At 39.5% G+C, this 21,370-nt stretch overlaps 1 protein-coding gene across 1 annotated transcript in view; it reads right to left on the reverse strand.

Annotated features, from left to right (window-relative positions):
• The window catches only part of chchd6b (coiled-coil-helix-coiled-coil-helix domain containing 6b), a 76,177-nt gene that overhangs the window by 50,474 nt on the left and 4,333 nt on the right, over positions 1-21,370 (reverse strand). The window lies entirely within an intron of this gene.

Below are 21,370 nucleotides of genomic sequence, written 5' to 3' on the forward strand. Positions count from 1 at the left end.
CTAACTTAACAGGCACATGCTTCCCCAAAGACTCCATCTGCAAATCCCTATACTGTGCTCACTGCACTTTTTCTTTCTACAGCGGCTGTTTGATGCTTAAGGGCTGTGTGTGTGTATAAGTGTGTTTGTGTGTACAATCACCTCTGCTAGCAGCACAGATGATGTGTAATTTTCTAGCTGAATACCTCCCAAAGTGTTGTTGTGTGGAATGGTGGTGGATGCACGCTCACAGCCTCGCTTTAATGCACAATGAAAACATGACATTTGAATAGAGAAGAGAGAGAGGGACAGAGAAAGAGAAAGGAAAAGAAAAAACTGAGTAAAAAAAAAGAAAGAGGCACCAGCAATGGCAGTGTTGCTTACCCAGGCATCCAAATCTGCTGGCTAGGAGAGAGAGAGGGAATAGGGGTTAGTAAGGCGGTAGAGGGTGTGAGGATGGCACAGGGTTGGAAGAGATGGAGAATGAGACAAAACAGAGAATAATAAAAGACAGGTATAACTAGAAGAGTGCACTCAATAGAGTGCAGATCCCCTTCAGGCAACAGATGGTGAAGCACCTAGTGCGGTGTCACCACAACTGCCAGATGCAGCCAGCGGAGATTCGCAAAGTTCCACCCACATTAACATGACATCATTCCTAGCTCAACCAAGATTTCAAACTGAAGCAGTTGTTGATCATCTGTAACCACTAGTGGCCAATTAAGAAGAGTGAGAAGTCATTTGACAACTGTTGTATAAAATATTGTCACAATATAGAATTATACATGCTGTCATGCAGGAGTATGTCTCCATCAATCAGTCAAGTTGCATGTCTGGAGAGACATGGTTATAAACTGCAACTATAATGTATGTAAGACTCCGAAGGAATTTAATACGGAACTCGTCACTGCATTGACCAGTAACTTGGATTGGAAGGGAATTAAGTGTATTTTTTTTGACAAAATGGAAGTTCTCATTATACATATATGATTCCAGTGAACAAATTCCAGTGTCTTCACTTAGAGGCTATTTTTACAGAGGAGCACAGAGCATGCATTCGGTGAGGTAATTGTGACATTGGTCTTTTACCACTAAAATGTAATCAGTTCAACCTTGAGTCCAAGTGGATGTTTGAACCAAGTTTAAAGAAATTCCCTCCAAGTTTTCCTGAGATATCACCTTCACGAGAACAGTACAGGCTTAAGGTCACACTGACCTTGACCTTATACCACTAAAATCTTATCAGTTCATTATCAATCCAGGTGGTCATCTGTGCCAAGTTTGAAGAAATTCCCTTAAGGCATTCTTGAGATATCACGTACACAAGAATGGGATAACCTGAAAACATGATGCCTGTGGCCACGGCTGTCACCGGCATGGACACATAAAAGACGTTTTTTCAAGTTCTTCAAGAAGTCTAAATCAGGCTAACACCTGGCAGAGATAATAAAATGAAAAGGGAGGTGAAGTAAAGATAAATAAAGAAACAGCCATGAATGAGGCAGATAATGAACATGAAGCCAAAATGAGTTGGAACAAGGAGAGAACAAGGTTAGTACAGTCGGTCAAAGAGTAATCAACACCATTATGTACAAGTTGCACATGTTAGGCTGAGGACTACTTGTTGGTTATAAAACCTAATTTGCAATTTGCCAGATGTCTGCTGTTGTGAGAGATGTAACTGTGCCCTCCAACAGTCTCATAATGCCTCCAGTACAGTATGTCCCATCACACATTCTGTGACCAACTAACTTACTAGTTTGCCAAGGTAGTGAAATAACATATGACATTCTACTCACTAGACTGGTCATCATGGTGGCACAGGCTGCTAAATCATTTCCCAACAATACACAAAATGTGGTTCTGACATATAATCCTCACTGCATGTTGGCCTTCCATTCACACCCCCTGCCCTGTCCACCCATCTGTCTTGTTTCTCTTCACTGTCTTGAATTGATTAGAAGCTCCTTGGTTCTTGCTCAGAAAACAGAATTGTTGAATGTATGATTGGTTTGGCACTCACTGACACATGGTGAATCATATCTTGAGAAGAGGACAGATAAGAAGATGTGTTTGTGTGTATTTTCCTGACTTTAGACACAGCAAATTCAGGTAATAAAAAATTGAGATGTCTACATGCTACTAAACACATAACAGTAGCCAGTATCCGAGCCTTTCAATGAGCAGCCAATATACGTAGTGTTGGTTGCATCTAGAGGTGCAACACAAAGTAAATTCCTCAAATATCTTGTTTTATCTAAAGATATTTAGTTTACTGTCATAGAGGACTAAGGAAACCAGAAGATATTTATATAGAAAGTAAGATATAATTAGAATAACTTGAAATCAGAGAATTTGGACATTTTTTCTTTAGTAGCTCTTGTTGCATTGGTCACTTTGCTGCTACAGATGAAAAATCACTGAGCTATTACCTTCTATAAGGATGTCTATGAATATTCTCAAGTCATCCAGGTCATGGTATTCGTATCAAGGTTTGTAGTAGGCAACTGGACTTGATAGAGTTCTTGAAGACGTTTCACCTCTCATCCAAGAGGCTTCTTCAGTTCAGCAGAACTCTATCAAGCCCAGTTGCCTACTACAAACCTTGATACGAATACATGCCAGTCTGAAGACAGCTGCTGCTTTTGTGCTTCAGAGTGAAAACTTTTTTTGTTCGCTAGCCAAATGGACAGTGAATGATCAGATTTGTTGTTTGGGTGTTGAGTGCAGCAAATCTACCTGCTAATTACATATTATACCAGCACTTGGCTGGTGGCTGGTTCTAGTTTTGGGACCTACTGACTATGCCTTTGCTAAGGGCCTCACATCAAACAAATGCATTTTGTTTTCAAATCTTCAAGTTAAAGTATTGGTTTCATAAATATACAGAAACAGAATGAAAACCAAAGTAATGTTAACAATAAAATGTGTTTATTTCAATGTGTATGTTTAATTCAGGTATAGATGTTCATTTTCACATTGCACATTAAAAGGCAATTATGTTAAACAGATGTGAATTTATTGTCTATTTTGCAACAGCTCTTAGCGGGACTTTGCTAGTAACAACTGAGAGCTAGCAGCTTACTATCTGTGTGATAATGAGAATTTATTGATCTGAATGTATCAGTGAATGCAGCCATAAAATATTATACAGTGTGACAGCATTATGTGAGACTACTTTGTTACAACACTTCTAAGACCAGGTTAAATAATGTTCAGTTAAAGTATATAACACAGACACAAAGGACACCATATTTGGGTGCATCTAGCCCTGCCCACTCAAACCAAGTGCTCCCAGTGCAGCATTAGACAGTAGACACAGAATAGAAAGGGACAGATTAGAGCGGTGGGTGGCTTTAATGTTGCCATGCCTCATAAAAATACCATTCAGTTAAATGAGGTGAACTCACAAACCCAGTTTCTGCAGAATGAGTGTGTGTGTGTGTGTTGGGTAATCTGTGTAACGGTTACACCCGATGCCATCTGTTTAACCTCCCTGCTCTTCAGTGGCAGGCCCTAAACTGAATATCTGTCTAAGTGTGAGTGTGTGAGCACGCGTGTGTGTGGACCCCCACAGAGTGCTCACAGGACTGTGGAGGTCCCATTTCCATAGATGATAGACTTTAGAAGAGAAGGGGCTTGTTGTGATCCAGATGCAGACAAACACACACCCAAGCAGTTTGGTGCGGTCCATGGGCCATATCGGACAATGGCATTTCAGGTACATCATTGTTTTTTCGCGGCTCTGAGCTCCCTGGTGACCAGCAGTCAGCAGCCTCAGTCTGGACATTAAGAGTCTGGATCAACTGAGCTAGCAAAAACACGGCCAGGAAAACATTCCAAATAGACTACGGCTCATATATTCCCCAAGATTTTCACCAAGATAAAGCTCGTAAATGTAGTATTAATGTGTTATCAATCAAGTTAAATGTGATCCCTCAGTCAACATAAAGAAGACCACAGACTAATCGGCTTGTAGGTGTCTTTAAAAATCACTTATCAGGACATCTTGAAAGTAGTTCAGCTCTTCAGTTTAAGCATATTTCTACAGAAAACTCTGCAGAACAACAAAGTGTGTCTCTCATGCTACACTGCCAATAAAATTACACATGAAACTTGTATAATTGTGGACAGTGGACGTAGTAGCCCACTATTATCAACAGGGATGTTCCTGGTGACCAATTTCCCTGTCGATTAAACGTAAAATTTAATTTAGACTAGTCGACTAGTCTAACACTAAGAAAACACTCAGAAAGCAGTTAAAATTTAGCAGAATGTATTAATTAATTAATTAATTTAATAATTAATGTTAAAGAATTTGAAGCCGTTAATCACAGTCTACAATCACCAAATCGTACTTTAAGCAGAATTGGTTTATAATGTTAAACTGTCCGAAAAAAATACTGCGTGTATAAAGAGCCATTTGACGCCATTAATTACAGTCAACAATCACTAAATCGTACTTTAAATGCCACTGAAATGCTGATAATATGGTGATAAAATGCTAATATATAATTATATCAACTTTGCTGATATAAACATCTGGGTTGCGTAGGCGATCGGGACATACGTGCTGGGCAAGAGGGGCTGCTGTCTGACAGTGCTGCAGCCCTGACTAGTGGCAGGCGGTTGCATAAAATCTTAGAGGCAACAAATAACTGGTATCGTGCATGAATGAAATATTGATAAATAGTTTGAACAACTAGTATTTCTGGGAATCAAACCTAAACTAGTGAGGGTGGGGACGTTTAATCGTATAGTCGACTAATTGCGCGCATCCCTAATTATCAATTATACTAACAATAACAATCACCACTCAACCACCCTCCATTTGCCTCATTCATAGTAAAACATTAATATGGTAAAACAGCAGACATTTGGACATGTGTAACTATTCAGCTGTTATTTAGAGTTGTGTTGTAACTTATCTTCATGGTATAGCCACTTTTATTTTAGTAATGCACAGACCACAACTCTAATAATTTACATTATACCAAGGATAGATCTGAAATTACACAGTGATGGTGCAATATGGTGCTGCTGTCTTCCCTCCTTCTAAAGCAACCAGTATGCTTTTTTAGAAATGCTTGTCAGGTGGTTGACTAGCTCCGATCACCTCTGTAACTCTTCTAAACTGACAATCTGCCAGTCACACCCATTTCCTGCCAGAGTCAGCTGTGCAGAGTTAAGAAAGGAGCCAGGTCTTTTAACCTCTCTTTAAAACCGTCTTGTTTCGTTCTTGTACAAGTATTACACTTTTCATGTGCATCAAATATATCAGTTGTATCCTGGTCTAAAAGCTTTATAGGCACACAGTCATAGAATGTGAATTGTACCCATCAGTAGAGATGGACCCTGCTTCCCCTGTAAAAAAAAAAAACAACAAAAAATGAATAACATCAAGATAAGTTGCATTATTTCATGATGACAAATGGGCATGTCACTACCTGAACCAGAACACGTCTGAATCTGCAAAACTCTTTTATAGGTGAAAAGGGACAAATCATTTACCAGCATGGTGAAATTAATGCTGTTTCTAGAAAAACACATAGATTTAATGGATCTCAAGGCATTTGATTATCTATGCTCAGCTGAATCATGTTTGCTGTGGTTGTACCACAAGGGTCACCAGATGCACCAGCTTGGCAACGCTTCACGCTTGATTTAGACTTGAAACCTCACCAGTCTGGCAACTGTGTGTGTGTGTGTGTGTGTGTGTGTGTGTGTGTGTGTGTGGTGTGTGTGGTGTGTGTGTGTGTGTGTGTGTGTGTGTGTGTGTGTGTAGGAGTGACACAGAAAAAGTGACAGAAATGTGACAGGATGAGGAGACCTTTTGGTCTCAAACATCACCTCACATGGTGAGAAACGCTTCCTTGGAAATCAATTATGTAAATGCTGAATTATGCAAATGCTTCATTTGAATAAATCTATGTGTTTGGGGAGAAAAGATTTTGGTGTGGTTTTCTACTTGGAGTCAGAAGAGGAGAGAGAAAGAGAGAGAGAGAGAGAGAGAGGGATGAGGAAAGAGGGCTAAAATGAGGATTAGGCTGTAGAATGTCACTGGCAGACACAGTTTGTGCAGTTTAACTCCTGATTTGGCTTTTTAATTAGAGAGAAAGCGAAAGAAGGACAAAAATACAGGCAGAGGGTAGAGAATACAAGCTAATTCACTGACAGCTTTCTTCCTGGCATATCTCTATGGGAATAAGTACAGTACACACATTGATCATGTGTGCCAGTAGTAAATGCCACTGGTACAGCTGAGTGCTTTCCCCCCAGTTCCTTTTTGGTCGATGCACATGCTTAGCTTGTGTGGATTTGCCCTCAAAGGCACACTGAACGATCCACAGCAAAGCATGTTCAGACACATGCATGCACACACAACATGGCATTTAATAATCTCAAGTATGTTTCTGTTTCGCTTTAAAATGCTGATGTTTTAATAATGTACATAATACATTTTTCTTTTTAACATAAACAGAGGACAGTGTGATGCTTCATCATATACTCTGGGGAGGTAAAAATCCCAATTTGTGTAATAACTCAGCAACTCAAAATCACTCAGTTATCTACAATCTTTCCAATCCAATCCATTTATTATTCCTCATCCTTTGTTATCATAACCAACAACTTAAACAAAATGTGACTGGAAATCTGTTTTGAATGGTTTGACATTAACTTACAAAAAATGGTGTGTTTCCTTAACACACGGTGTCGAGAATTTAACATTGCCTGCTTTCTCTCACACACATATGGACAGAAGAAGACACAACAAACACACACTGAAGATGAACAATGTACATCAAAACAACCACACTCACTGTTTTCTGTATAAACCCACAGACTCATACCATCATGGTTGGACATCCATCCACAAGTCATCAGTTTTATTCCATTTGCTCACTGAATCAGCACGTGTGCTATTAGTTTGACTACTTTTTCTGGTGTATGGGATCAAATGATGTACAAACACCCCTGTGTGACATATGACTGTCTTTTGTTTTGCAAAATAAAAACAAAATCAAGATTTGGGGAAAAAAATAATATTTGATCTGCTCCAGTTAATATCTTATAATAATAAGTGAATATGGTAATTCAGTATGTATGGGAAGTGTTGAAGATGGCAAGTATATATAGGAGCTCCATGCGAGCCGAGGATACTGGTTTGAAGTGAACAATGTCAGCAGCAAGTTAATCAGGGGCTGTGTCCAGCAAAATGTTTAATTGTTTCCAATGGAAACGCCACGTATTTACACTGTGCTACAAACACCAGCAATGAGATGCTGAGCATCTGTTCTGCGCTGAGCATTTGGCATTTTTTTCTGGTCAGTGAAAATTAAAGTATTCAATTTTGGGTAAAACGATGCGCTCGTCACTGTCATCTTTTAGCCAGTCGTCCAATCACAGTGGAAGAGGGGTTGAGCAAATAAAGCTACCACAACCTGTGTCCTGCTCAGACTCCTTGAAGCTGGCTTTGTCCAAATTCAGCTCTTGAACCAAACAATGGTATTAGCCAAGATATGAAGCTCAGCGTAAGTTCAATCAGGAAGACTTTCTTTTACGTTGCCTTCATTCACAACTTTCCTTTACTCCGTCTCACTCCTCCTATTTCCTCTAATCAGCTGATTGTGGGCGTTCACCTTCCTCTTTACTATCCAATCAGATTTTGCCATGGTCTCGGTAGCCAGTCAATTTGCTGCTGCCAAACTTTAAATCGCGCCTGTCTTTGCTCCATCAGTTGTCATTCAGTCAGTCACGCGTCTCTCCTCCACCCCTCTCTCCTCCAGTCATTGGACCCAGGCAGCCAGAAGATGTTCACCTCGATCCTCCCCGACGCCCTCTCCTCCAGGCAGCAGGAGTCCGGAGACTCTCACCTCACCAGTCTCTGCTTTGCACCTCATCATCACCACCACCACCAGTGTCTAGACCCCAGGGGGTTCTCTTCACTGCAGCTTCATCACCCCCATTTATATATGTGCATATTGTTTTCACCACGATGGGGTCTAACTGCCAAAAACTTTTCATGTTTCATATCTCATGCACATGTCAATAAACTATTTTCTTTTACTCTTAGTCTCTCCTGATTGAAATTTCCTTGCCCACAAAATCGCATGAACACGCATAGACTGGCGTATTGGTCCTGTCTCACTACGTGCTTCTGCGCCCCCTCAAGGGCCAGTGCAAGAAGGCTGCATTACATAGTGCTGACATTTTAACATTCATTATTTGTTGAGCACAAACAATCTGGAAAATTAGTTTTCATCTGGGAAAAATACTTTGGTAGGCACTGCCCCTTACACATCATGCCAGTCACTCCTTTTTGGCTTCCAGAATACCAGCATGCTATCTAAACTCACACTGCAGCAGCATTATGCTGGAGCTGTTTATTTTGTAAAAAAAAAAAAAAAAAAAAAAAGCCAGAGTAATGTTGGTTCTTCAGCAGTGTATAAAATGCATATTAGGCAGCAACACTGCTTTCCAACAACGCATTTACTGTCCTTATATGTTGGTTGATCTCATCCTCTGCTCAGAATGTAACGGCTGGATGCTTGAGCAGTGCCTGGCATTCCCTGCTGGTTTTTATTTTGGCACCCATATTAACAGATTAGAGCACTGCTCACGCGTGTGTCAGGTGCAGCTGCAGCCACACTTCATCTATAGATTCAGAACCTTGGCTATTTTAGCTGCATGACGTGCACTGTTACATTAAAAATGATGTGTTGACAGTAATATCGGCATTATATCAACAGCACACCTCTCACAACATTTTCATTGTCTACATCTGTGCAACATGTCACAGACATGAAAAAACGGATGCAGGGCAGTGTTTTTTTCCTTTCTTTTTGATCTTCTCCCTCTATCCATCCCTCCCTTTGTCTCTCCCTTGCTCTCTGAATGAAGGACAAAATAACTGATCGCCGTCAGAAAACTGCGCTCTTCTTCTCTTACAACCTCTTTTGAAAACTCCATGTAGAAAGACAGGGCTTTCAGCAGCAAAAACGCAGCCTGTGAGGACACCACAGCAGTTAAGTGACGGTGCCGTCAAGAGCTGCTCAAGCATGTAGTGTGAGCAAGTTGTAAGGAGCTTCCAGACTTTTTGGTCCCCCCAGCTTGCAGACATCTTCACTTGCTGTTGCTCTTCTATGAGTTTGCTGCTAACTGCTGCTAGCTGCTTTTTAAATCCCCCATGACATAACATGTCATCCAAACTTCACACCCCTGTCCCACCCTGCTGGCTCAGTCTTTTTACGCAGACATCAATTCAGCTCTGTTACAACCTCCACTGCCGGTTTAAAGACAGAACAATAATGTACCACAATTCTGCGTTTATATGTTTTATACACAACAGCCAAATGGAAGGATGACGCAACTTTCCTTCCTTGACCTAGCTGTGTAAAAGAGGGTTATGTTCTGTACTCATGTAATTTTGTACCTCTGTTTCAGGCTTTCATCTCAATCACTAGCAGTTAGATGTTGGTTAAGTTTTTGCCAGCTTCTCACCAACAGAAAAACAAAGACTTTTTCAGAGGCTTTTTCAGGTCTCTGCATCCGTGTTAGAGACTTATTAACACACACTCAAAATGCACAGTCTCTATCAAAAAAACAGGACATCATTTTAAATACTTATGCATAAATAATCACACTAACACCTGTGGGTGAGATACACACACCTGCATCTACCCACAGAAAACACACATGAACTCACACATGCATACAGCACAGTAGAAATACCAAAGGCATGAATTGGTTAGTCTAGCTGTTTGCTCATTAAATGTGTGTTCTCATCACATAGCTGGGGGAAGCTAAATGAATTAACACTTCATCATCAGCCTGCATTCCCACCACAGACTGTCACAGAGACAGAAAAAATCAGAGAGACATTGAGGAAAGAGAGAGATGTCAGGTGAATAAGAGGATGAGAATGAAAAACTGAGGAAAAGAGAAAAGATAAGAAAAAGAAGTATAGTAGTGTGAGAGAGAGAAACAATAACTACAGGCATTTTCTATATTCTCATTTGCTCCAATTTCATCACATTACGACTAGAATAATAAAGTTAAAGATTCTAAGCTTTTATAAGCTAAACTTTCTAAACCCAGAGACCCAACCTTTCTTCCTTGGAAACATCTTATCGATGATAGATTGGAACAGTTTGGTCTGACTGGGCACTGATTCGGTCTAGCTGTTTTAACCCACCAACAGAAACATGTCAAGAAAGTTTTCTCATCCTCACCACTTGTACAGTTTCACTCGACTGCACTTGGCCTTGAACTTTCTTTTATAGACTGAAATCTTTAAAGTGTACCTGCACCCCCAGGTCTGAGCCTAATCCATCCACTGCATAATTTTGAAAAATGCTGTGGTGGGATAAAGGACTGTGGCACGGGGCGGGGTGCAAGACAACCGCTGTAGGGGATGTGGCCTAATGGTTGCATAGTATGTGTATTTGTCTAAATGCGTTTTCTCGTCTCATTCATGAAATGTCCCATATTGTTTTCTAGATTAGAAGAAATAAAACAATACATGTTTTCAGTAACGCATGTAAAAATAATATAAGGTAATGGCAGCAAAAATGGTCAGAATTGTTCATTTATGTGAACTGGGTCACAATGTTTTGTTATTTTTAAAAAGCGGGTCCCCAAGAAAAAAGTTTAGGAAACACTGATGTAGAGGAACCCCCAACGGTCGACTCTATGTCAGCATTGATCTTGCAACACCAGCATTGATATGTTTTATCACAGTACAGTAATATAATTTAGTTTCAAGCTCAAAAAACAAGTTTAAGTGTGCACTACCTCTTTAAATCTTCAGAGTGAAAGGAAAAAATCACTACCAATTTTCTAACATAGCAATATGCAGAATGAATGTGTGCATAGTTTGTGATGTGTTAAGTAAATTATGACTTTCACCGGCTTATATACCAAAGATTTAACTTTCCATCAGCGCACTATGTAAGATGAAGTAGTACAACATTATATAGAGCAAGCACAGGCACAAAGCCTCACATATTTGAGTCGTCCAACACGACCTAGGCAACAGTAAAACATGTTTGTTATATATGTCACATTTTTAGATTAAGATGCTTTCCCTACAAATACATATGTCACTTGGTGAACAAGAGACATGATTCCACATGTGGAAACCAGATCAGATGTTTGAAATTCCTAATCCTACAATAAACTGTCACACAAATCAAACTCAGTATCATAAGAACAGACATATGGTGAGTGACATAAGACTGTCCACTGTCTTTATTTTTGACTGTGATACATTTAACTTAAACAGAACAAACCTAATTGCTCAGAGGATGAAAAATCTAAATTGAGATTAATCTTAAATTCAAAAACCTCTGACTCATACTTCGATTGTTCCAACATAAATTATTATTCCCCTATCTGAACAAGCATCTGGGAAACATTACTTTTCCACTGGATAATAAGTCTTGTCCAGCTGTCTCATTACATCAGGACTACTCTCTGATGGGAGACGTATTCTACTCCTACACATTTGTCCTTTGAACCGACAGGATTTGTGCTCCCCCCCCACCCCACCCCCCCATACCGCTGTGCACCGATCAAAATCTCCTCAGCCATTGCGCGCTCTGCTCGTCAGCAATTACCACCGCTCGAGACGACGGGGGAGTGCTGTACATGTATGTGTGTATGTGTGTGTGAGTGAGTGCAAGTGTGCACAAAGGGCTTAGCTGCTTTAACATGCAGAAAAGATGTCAAGTCTGTGATTACACTGGCTGATAACAAGTGGTTTAGCTGTGTGTGAATGTGTGTCTGAATCACTGTTGTGCTTTACATTGTCAGTTTCTATGAGGATGAAATTTTGAGTTCATATCTGTGTGTATGCCCATATGTGTACCCTCACAGTATGCACTCAAAAGCCATTGCTATGGTGAAGGCTAATGCTCACCCACTCAGTCTCAATGTAAACCTCTCTGCCTCCACTGTCATATCTCAGCTTGTTTTTCAATTCATTCTTTTTCTTTTTCATTGATCCATCTTCCTCCTCTCTTCCTCTCCCTCTCCTACCCTCTGTCTTTGGCTAACAAGCAATGTTGGCTATCTAGCCGGCTGGCTGTCGGAGTCAGACATCTGAATCTATTACTATACCACGCTCCAAGTCTCTTCTCTCCGCCTTTCAGCTCCCGTAGCTCGACCCTGTCCGTGTCTCTCTTTCTCTGAGCTTTCTGGCCTAATGCCTCCATGTGCTTGCTGCCCTGGCCGCTGACTTCTACCATATATTGGTGAAAATGACTCTTCAGTCCTGTCTCATGGGTGGGTCATGGGAAAAAAAATGAGGACGCTAGTGCACAAAGCAAAAAATAAATGTTCAGTGTGTGTACATGTGTGTTCAAATGCCAGACTGACTTAAATGCAGGTGCATGCATGTGTACTCTGTTTATTCTTGTAACAAATTACTACTGGATGATCAATATATTGTTGTATTGCTACTGTGCGATTGCTTCGTAATCTGTTCAACAATAACGTGCTATCATCTGCTGAGAAACAATGGTTTCGTGGTTCTTATTTTAGATATATCCTGTCATCTTTGGTCAAGGGAAAAATAAAATCCATCCAGGGATTATTTTGGGATTGGCTGAATACAGCTCAACCAACATGTCCATCTGGTGCTAGAAAGCAAACACTCAAAGCAGCTGAAGTGATATGAATTGACAGATTGATGTAACCACAGGCTAGTTCAGAGAGGAGGGATGAGATGGTGGGTAATAACATTGCATTTGCCTTCAAATCATAGATTATATGTGTGATTAAGTCTTTAAACATGATTAAATAATATCTAGGATTACTGACACTATATATAATAATGGAGATAAAAGAGACACTCATTTAAAAAACATAATGTCTAAAGAAATCAATAACAGTAAAGGAATTAGCTGAAACAACAGTGCACAAATTCATTGCAGCAAATTATATTCTGTGATCATAGACAAATGTCTTTAAGACTTAAACAGCAGGGGGGCCTGCTGGTTAGCGAGAACATCTTGTAACTGAAAGGCTGCATATTCAGTGCAAAACACATTTTCCACCCTTGTCAAGTGTCATTTCCTCGTGCTTCTACACAGCAGCAGGGCAATACTGTTAAAATGTGTGGCATCATCCGCTGTGGTCTGAGTGTTTGTCATCTCAGGTCTGACTTTAATGAATGTTGGGCTTTTCACCCTGGTTTTCATCATCTTTCTTTTTAGACAGTGTCAAATGCTTCACTCTGAGTCATCATTCATGCACACACAAGCACGCACACACGCACAGACACACACACACACACACACACACACACACACACACACACTCTCTCTCTCTTATGCACACACTAAGGACAGGGACTGAGGGGTTGAGAAGAGAAAGATAAAAAGATGACAGACAGAGAAGGAGGAATAAATGCTGTGAGAACATGTTGCCCATGAGCACATGTTGCTGTGCAGAGCACGCATCCATCCTGCTTTATGTCCCCTGGCAAACCAAACATGTTTCAACACTGCCATCTAGTGGCTAAATACAGGGCTACATCCTGTTTCCAGCATACATGGTCACAGACTCTTCTAAGTACCAGACATACCAACCAGTAACCCAAAATATGCAGACACTGGTAATATGTGGTTAATGTGATGTGGTAAAAGGGGTAAGAGGGTGGGTCTGACTACACCACAAGAGAATTAAAGAAGCAATATGTAACAACTGCATGTCCAAAAATGAGTACTACAGTCCGAATATCACGTTGGAGTCATAGACTGTATTTTGTAGGTGTATTTAATAGAGGAACAGGAACACTGCAGAGCACAAGATGAGCATAACATTGTAATATGACCATAACAAGCGATGGTGAGTCCTACACTATGATAATCTGCTGTTTATAACTGTCAGCTGTCTGTCAATGTAAAGATAGGCAATTATCCTGAAAAAGTTCAGTGCTACGAAAATATACACTCTGGAGTTCAAATTCAGTGACTCATTTTATGATTTATTACAGTGAATATATTACATATTTCTCCTTTCCATTACATATTTCTCCACCCCAACAAATGAAATGATAAAAATAAAAGATCCAATAGGAATTATGGGACTTTATTGGCAGAATATATTAGGAATTGAATCTAATATTCAACACTCTTTTCTTACTGTATGATCACATGAAAAAAACACTAGTTGTGTTTTTGTTACCTTAGAATGAGTCGTTTACTGTATATCTACAGATGGTGGGGCTCCATGTTTTTATAGCAGCCAAGAACAGACAAAGCAAACCCTGGCTCTAATTGCACTCAAGGTGCAACTGTTAAGACCTATGGCCTATGGCCTTCAAAGACTTACTGGTCCTTCAAATAATATATGTAATTTAACAAAACTACCTGATGTGCTGTTTAACTGCCCACACAACAATCTGGCTGGGTTGTTAAAGGAAAGAGGAGGTGTGAGAAAACAGGGACATCAGGAGTGACCAAATGGGCGCATCACCTCTTCTAACACATTTCAGTTCAAACTGTAAAACCGAGAAAATTCTCAGATCAAGATACTGTTATTTCTAGTTGAATAAAATGTCAATTTATTTTTACCTAAAATCTGCCACAGCCTGCTGTTGCATGGCTTCACTATAATAAAATCTCAGCTAAACTGATTTGGCTTTTTGCCATTTGCATTGTTTGTCAGACAAAAAGCTAAGTGTCACGTTGGTCCCAAAAATGTGTTACTTCAATGATGAGTTTGCGGGAGTCAAGGAAATGTCCCTCCTGGGTTTGAACAAAAGAACAAGGAGCACAATACTATGATGCATGAAAAGTAACCTATTCTCCACACTGAAATTGATATGAAAATTGCCTTCAGGATTAATAAACTTCCAGATGGAGTAGAACTGAACAGCGGTGAGGGGAATATAGGTGACTTGAACTGATTCAGAGACATTTGAAATCCAATTATACTAATGTACAATATAACAGCTATCCTACAGATATACTACACTACAACACACACTTTTAATAAGAATTCTTCGGTCTTTAATACTCTGACAACTGTAAACTGCTTACCTGTAATATCTGATATGTTTACTTTTTCTTTAGAATTTTGTCATTTTTGTTATTTAAACTTCCCTCTTTGCTTTAGCTAGCTTTTAATGTACAGGACTAACAGCAAACCAACTGACAGGTTACAAACATTCACCCACAACCCCCAAACAGGTAGTACAGACTGGGAAACTGGGAAGCTTCTGAAATTCAATAACTTAAAACAGATGCTTGTTATTATCTGTGTGTGCATGTGTGTGCTTGTGTGTGTGTCAGCACTGAATGCCTGTGCATACTAATAGCATTTATTTGCAGCACGAATGACACCTCTGAGGCGGAGAGAATAGTCGGGGGAAGAAAACAAACACAGGAGGTGCTAATGAAAGAAAGAAGGAAAGAAGAGACTAGGTGTTAATGTAACATGTCGTCTCTTCAGTGTGTCTTCACTCAAGGTGCAACTGTTAAGACCTAAATGTGGTCTAAGAACACGGTAAGGTGACACATTGAAAACGGCAAGTTGTATACGCTTTTTAAGAGGACTTTTGTCAGTGGGGTGACAAGCTGGACATCATAATGAGATAATCGGTGAATCTGGAAACAGTTGGCACACAAAATTCAAATAAAACACTGTGGAGCACACAGGTTTCCACATTTCTAGGTTTGTGTTTAATATCAGCTGTTCAAACTTAATTAAAAATGTGGAGTGAAGGTATCAGGATTGTCTGCAATTATTAACGCTTATCAGTCACAGCCAGTGTTCACAACTTAATCCTGACTTCAGTGGCACTACTTTTTCTCTGAAACCACACCACTTCTCCATCAGCTATACTATTAATACAGAGCAGATTGGTATGGTTGGTGAGTAATGAACATGGACAGTGCAGCAAATATGAAATGGAGGAATGTCTTTCTTTGCGCTTCACTAATTCATTGCGATGATCAAAATGACTGCTCTTGAGATGGACAATTAAATTTGTATTGTTGAAGGAATGTTATTTGTCTCCTCCTCACATGACCAGCACTGAGCAATCACTGCAAATAGCAACTTTACCATCCATTTTGGACACTTCAAAAAACAAACTGCAGACGTACTCGAGTGGTGTGTGCATAATTATTATTATTATTTAATAATTATCATCAGTCATCTTCACAGCTTGTCATATCGCCAGAAATTTTCATTTTGGGGCAGTAGACTATATTGCAGCCACTGCAGTTTGTTTTGCGGCTACTGGCTGAGGTAAGCTACTGAGCCAAACCCAAAGTTTTTTTGTACCTATCAGTCATTTAGACCCCAAAATATGTAAAAACATAGGGCCCAGATTTAAAAATTCTGGAATACCCTCGAATGCTATCAGTTGCCATGAGAGGAAACTGAATTTTGTACTAAACAAAAATATAAATACCACAGTACAAATATAATATGCAAGACACTAAAAGAATATTGTATTGATTCAACTGTGGATGAACACTGCGGGTGGATATATCCCTACAACACACAGGCACACATTCCTCTGATGTAAATAGACTCAGAGTCTGTTTAATGTACAGGTATGCACGTGCACAGATACATACAGATGCATATATATATACACACACACAACCAGTCCCTGTGGTGGCAGCTGGTGCTGAGACAGGAGTAAATGGCTAATGTGAGTGCTTGTGACAGGCAGCCTGAGGCAATGTGGGGAGCAGCTCAGTTCTCTGGCAGGTGTTGCCTCCACACCGCCCTCACCTCCTCTTCACCCCAACACTAACGCACAGCCTACCTGCTGAGGAGCCAGGAGTGCACAAGGAAAAATAGGCTGGAGGGGTACTCGCTATATATATGTGTGTGTGTGAGAGAGTGTCACAGTGTATGTGTGTTAATGTGTATTTCTGAGTGAGTGTGTCTAGCTTCTCCTCTGGGAAATAAGGCACCTCCCAAACTACTCAAAGTGGAGCGTTTTAAGGTGGAATGGGGAAAGAGGGAGGGGGAGAGACTTTTTCTTTAAGCCTCCAGCTGTGTTGTTGCTGGGGGATGCAAGGTCGCTGGAAAATGCAAAGAAGAGAGGGAAGCCCACCTGCTAAGAAGAGAGATTTCATAGTGATGGAGCTCTTGAATCAGATTCCCAGCTTCTTTCAATCTCCTCTAACGTTGAAGCAATGCAGGAAAAAATATATACACCAAGCACATCTTTCTTTTTAATCTTAGCAGTGAATTATGCTTCAGGTTTCAGGTCTTTTTGGGGTTTGTAAGTATCTGTCACATTTTTAACTATGGAGAAGTCAAGCTGAGAACAATGAATGTGTTAGACAGTTAAGCAGACAAAAGTGAGAGTCGGAGGTGAGACCGAACAAGGAGGACAGGTGAGAAATAGGAAAAGGTGAGAATGGAGAGGCAGTGGGGGGGTTATATGCTGTCTAGGTTTCTTACATACAATCTACTTCAGTTCTATCAGCATGTGAAAGCAGCAAAAACCTCTCCCTTTCTCTCACTTAAACCTACGACAACAAGTTTTTAACTGGTTATGAAATAACATAATAAAATAATTATCTCAGTTTGATACTGAAGCATTTATTAGATTTACATAAGCAAACAAGCCCATCAGCAAGACAATTAGCTGTTTCCATATGGTTGTTTTTAATGCCTTCCTTGAAATCAGAGGAAATGAGCCTGTGTTTACAATTTCCCAGGCAAAGCTACCATGAGTAGATCATTAGACAAATTAATTTTTACATTATATTTTGTGGTTATGGTGGAGAAAACACAACCATATGATTGTACAACATATTTTTTGTAGTAGCTTTAAAGGAGAAATATGTGATATATTTACTGTAATAAATCATGAAATGACCATAATATGTCATCTGAAATTAAGGAAACATGCTAAGTTGAAATACTCGCTACAACAATGCTACAGCTGCTTTGCCCTTCTCTGAAATTTCCATTGTGGGCCACAAGAACTGTTTTTGTTTGCCTGTTTCTCCTTGATTAGATTTCAAATTAAAGCAGAATGTTAACAGAATGAGTAGTTCTCTGTGCATGAGTCGTAAGAAATCATTAATAACCTTGCAGAAAGAGCAGATGTTTGTAACAGTCAATTGACCTAGATAACATGCTTAGCTGTACATTGACAGACAACTGACACTGCAAACAGCCGATCAGCTTCCAGTTAAGTACTCGTCATCACTTGTTATTTTCAAATTACAATGTTGCACTTGTCTTGCACTCCTGCTGTGTTTCTGAAGCCTGCCTGAGTATCCACTGGGGAGGAGGAGGCAAGGGGAACATCAATGCTTCAACCATAGATTGTATAATAAATAGGATTTCAACTTATTTAATTAATCATCTATAGTATAGCATACGGCACAACTTGCATGGTATGGCTCAACTCCCAGCTTCCTTTCAGTGGTGCGCACACACACACTTGCACGCACACACACACACACACACACACACACACACACACACACACACACACACACACACACACACACAGATGCACACAAACACATGAGAAACCTTTAATCCAAGTGCTGACATAAAGATACTCAAACCTGTCAAACACACCCATCACCTGTGAGAGAGTTGGGTCAATACTTATTTTCTACTTTGTACAACCACAGCCAAAATAAACCTTTCACACACACACACACACACATACGCACACACACACACACACACACACACACACACACACACACACACACACACACACACACACACACACTCGCACACCCACACACAAACACTGACAGGCTGTATTGACTTGTCACGTCAGAAAAAGTAGAAAACAAAGCTGTGAAGCAAGAGGGTTCAGTTTCACATTGTGATGCAACATCATTAAATGATTGGAGCCTGTATCAGTGTAAACTAAGCCAGCAGCATTCAGTATTCATTACAGCTGGCTGGCACACTGAAAACACACCGCAGGACAAATCAATTGTGAAGAAGAGGGGAGAGAGAGAGAGAGGGCTGTGTGAAATCCACAGTGTTTAATTTTAACAAAGCAAGTGAAAAAATACCAAGGAGGGAGTTGCAAATTAATGATTGGCAATAGATCACTGCTAATCAATATACATGTAAGTGTAACATCAGAAACAGCCTCTCCAGGGTTAACATTCACACTTGTTAAACATACAAATCACTCTGGCAATCTCTCTTTCACTCCCACACAGCACTGATGGTTGACTCATTGTAAATCTGAATTTGACAGAAGTACATGTCAACAAGCACATTTGACAAACTGACAAAGCAGAGCTGTCTCAGAAAGCACATACAGACAAGAATTAGTGCAATCACTGTAGCTAAATATATGCCAGAAACAAATAATAAGTTTCTTGTTTACATCACCTTTTAAAAACCAGCCTACTGCTGAAAGACAGGAGTTAATCACATGTACCCCATCAAGCTACAAGGACCATCAGGGATTCCACTGCTCTGATAAAGTACAGATACTGTACATAATATTTATGTTGTTCCAAAACCAGTGACTCACATAATCTATTCAGTGCAGAGTAGAGCTGCAATGATTAATTGATTATGAATTTATTATTAAATTAATTGCCAATTATTCTGACATTCAATTAATTGTGTCCCAGATTTCAGCCTCTCAAATGTGAATATTATCTGCTTTCTTTAGTCCTCTATGACAATAAACTGAATATCTTCATGTTTTGATTAATCGATGATTAAAACAATTATTGGTTGCGGCCCTAGTTCAGAGAACTACTGAGGAAGGACAGAGGAAACACAATGCTACAATAGTGATAGAAAATGGGTCAATCATTGAGGGGCAAGAATTTGACACTGAACATTTCAACTTTGGTCTTACTGACAATCATACAGTGAGTACAGAATCATATTTAGAATAACCTGATCACTTTCACTCATTGTTGGGAAACAGTGAACTACATGTAATTAAACTACATTTTACAGTGGCTTGCTGGTATTTTAACTAGATTCTTACTTGCATAGTGATTCAAGTAGTTAAATTATTGTTTTGTCATTTTTTGTGTAGTTAACTGTTGAAACTACCAACAAGTAAACACCTGTTTTTTTTTTTATTTGTTTGTTTGTTTTTTTATTTTACCATTGCATATTTACTGACTGATGGACACTCTCAACAAACCAAAGCTGACATAGTGGGGTATTTTCTTTTTTTTCTTACAATTTCATATTACAAGTGCACTGTCAATGTGATTCTTTTTCTTACAAAGTAGTTTAAACTACTTTTTCTAAGCAGCTTGATTTCTCCCTAGGGTACCTATGCTGTAATTCAACTTCTTGCAGCGCTAATTAGTTAATTTGCAAGGCTATACTTTCAAAGTAACTTCCTCAACACTGTGTACCTCTACACAGTAATGCAACAATCCACCACTACCTTGGTCTAGAGGTGCCATTCAAAGTCCAAGCAGTAGAGGGTGCTGTTGACTATACAAAAGGTTCCTGGAAGTAAAAAAATCTATAACCCTTGCTAAATGATAGAAAACTGTACATGGTAAAATGAGCATCCGTCATATGTTGATTTAAAACATTGCTTGTTAACAAATATTGGTATTTCTATACATATACTATATTATACATATAATCTAATTATATTAAAAGTGTCTGAATGTGTGTTACATATCATATACTGCCTGAGGGAAACAATCACTGACAAAAATTGATAGGCAAGTAGTGAAACTTTGTTGCAGACAATTTATTTTCATTGTTAAGTGGTAACAAAAATTTATCTGTATGAGAACACTAATTTTATTACACTTATCTTAAGTCAAATTCCTAAACTTTTCTTTAAAATGCAGTGATGCCGTGTTTTTGCTCACAAATGCAGCATTATCTTAGCATGTTCAGTGAAATTAGCCAGCACATGAAGTTGTAGGCTAAATGTGCACATTTTTGCTATAAAGAGTCACACATACAAGGGATGGGTGCCTTTGTCTAATGTGGTTTATAAGAACACACTTAAACAACAATGGATCAAAGGATGTTGGAGGTTGTCTTATGATGGCAGAGTTACTGATCACGTGACCAACATGCCTGGGCATTGTGTACTTACTTTAAGCTACTGTGTATTTATATGGTCATTTTCTGCCACTATTTATTAAGTCTGCCTTTTTAGACGTTACCATTGCAGTGGTGTACACTGTGAAGTCTTTGACACTAGTGACTGCTGCTGTTGGCCCTTATTGTATTGTATGTCTATGCTCTTTCATGTGTTCCACCATGCCATGCTGTATAACCAGTTGCCCACCAGGAACAAAATAAACTTGAAGGAAAGGATGAAAGTGAATAATAATAATTTAGATGAATGTGACTGAATAAACACTTAAGGAACTTCTTGTTTCTGTGTAACACAAGACATCAAATCAATAGTTTTGGAGAATAT

This window comes from Lutjanus erythropterus, chromosome 2, assembly GCF_056507025.1.
Source record: "Lutjanus erythropterus isolate fLutEry1 chromosome 2, fLutEry1.hap2, whole genome shotgun sequence".
NCBI lineage: Eukaryota > Metazoa > Chordata > Actinopteri > Lutjaniformes > Lutjanidae > Lutjanus > Lutjanus erythropterus.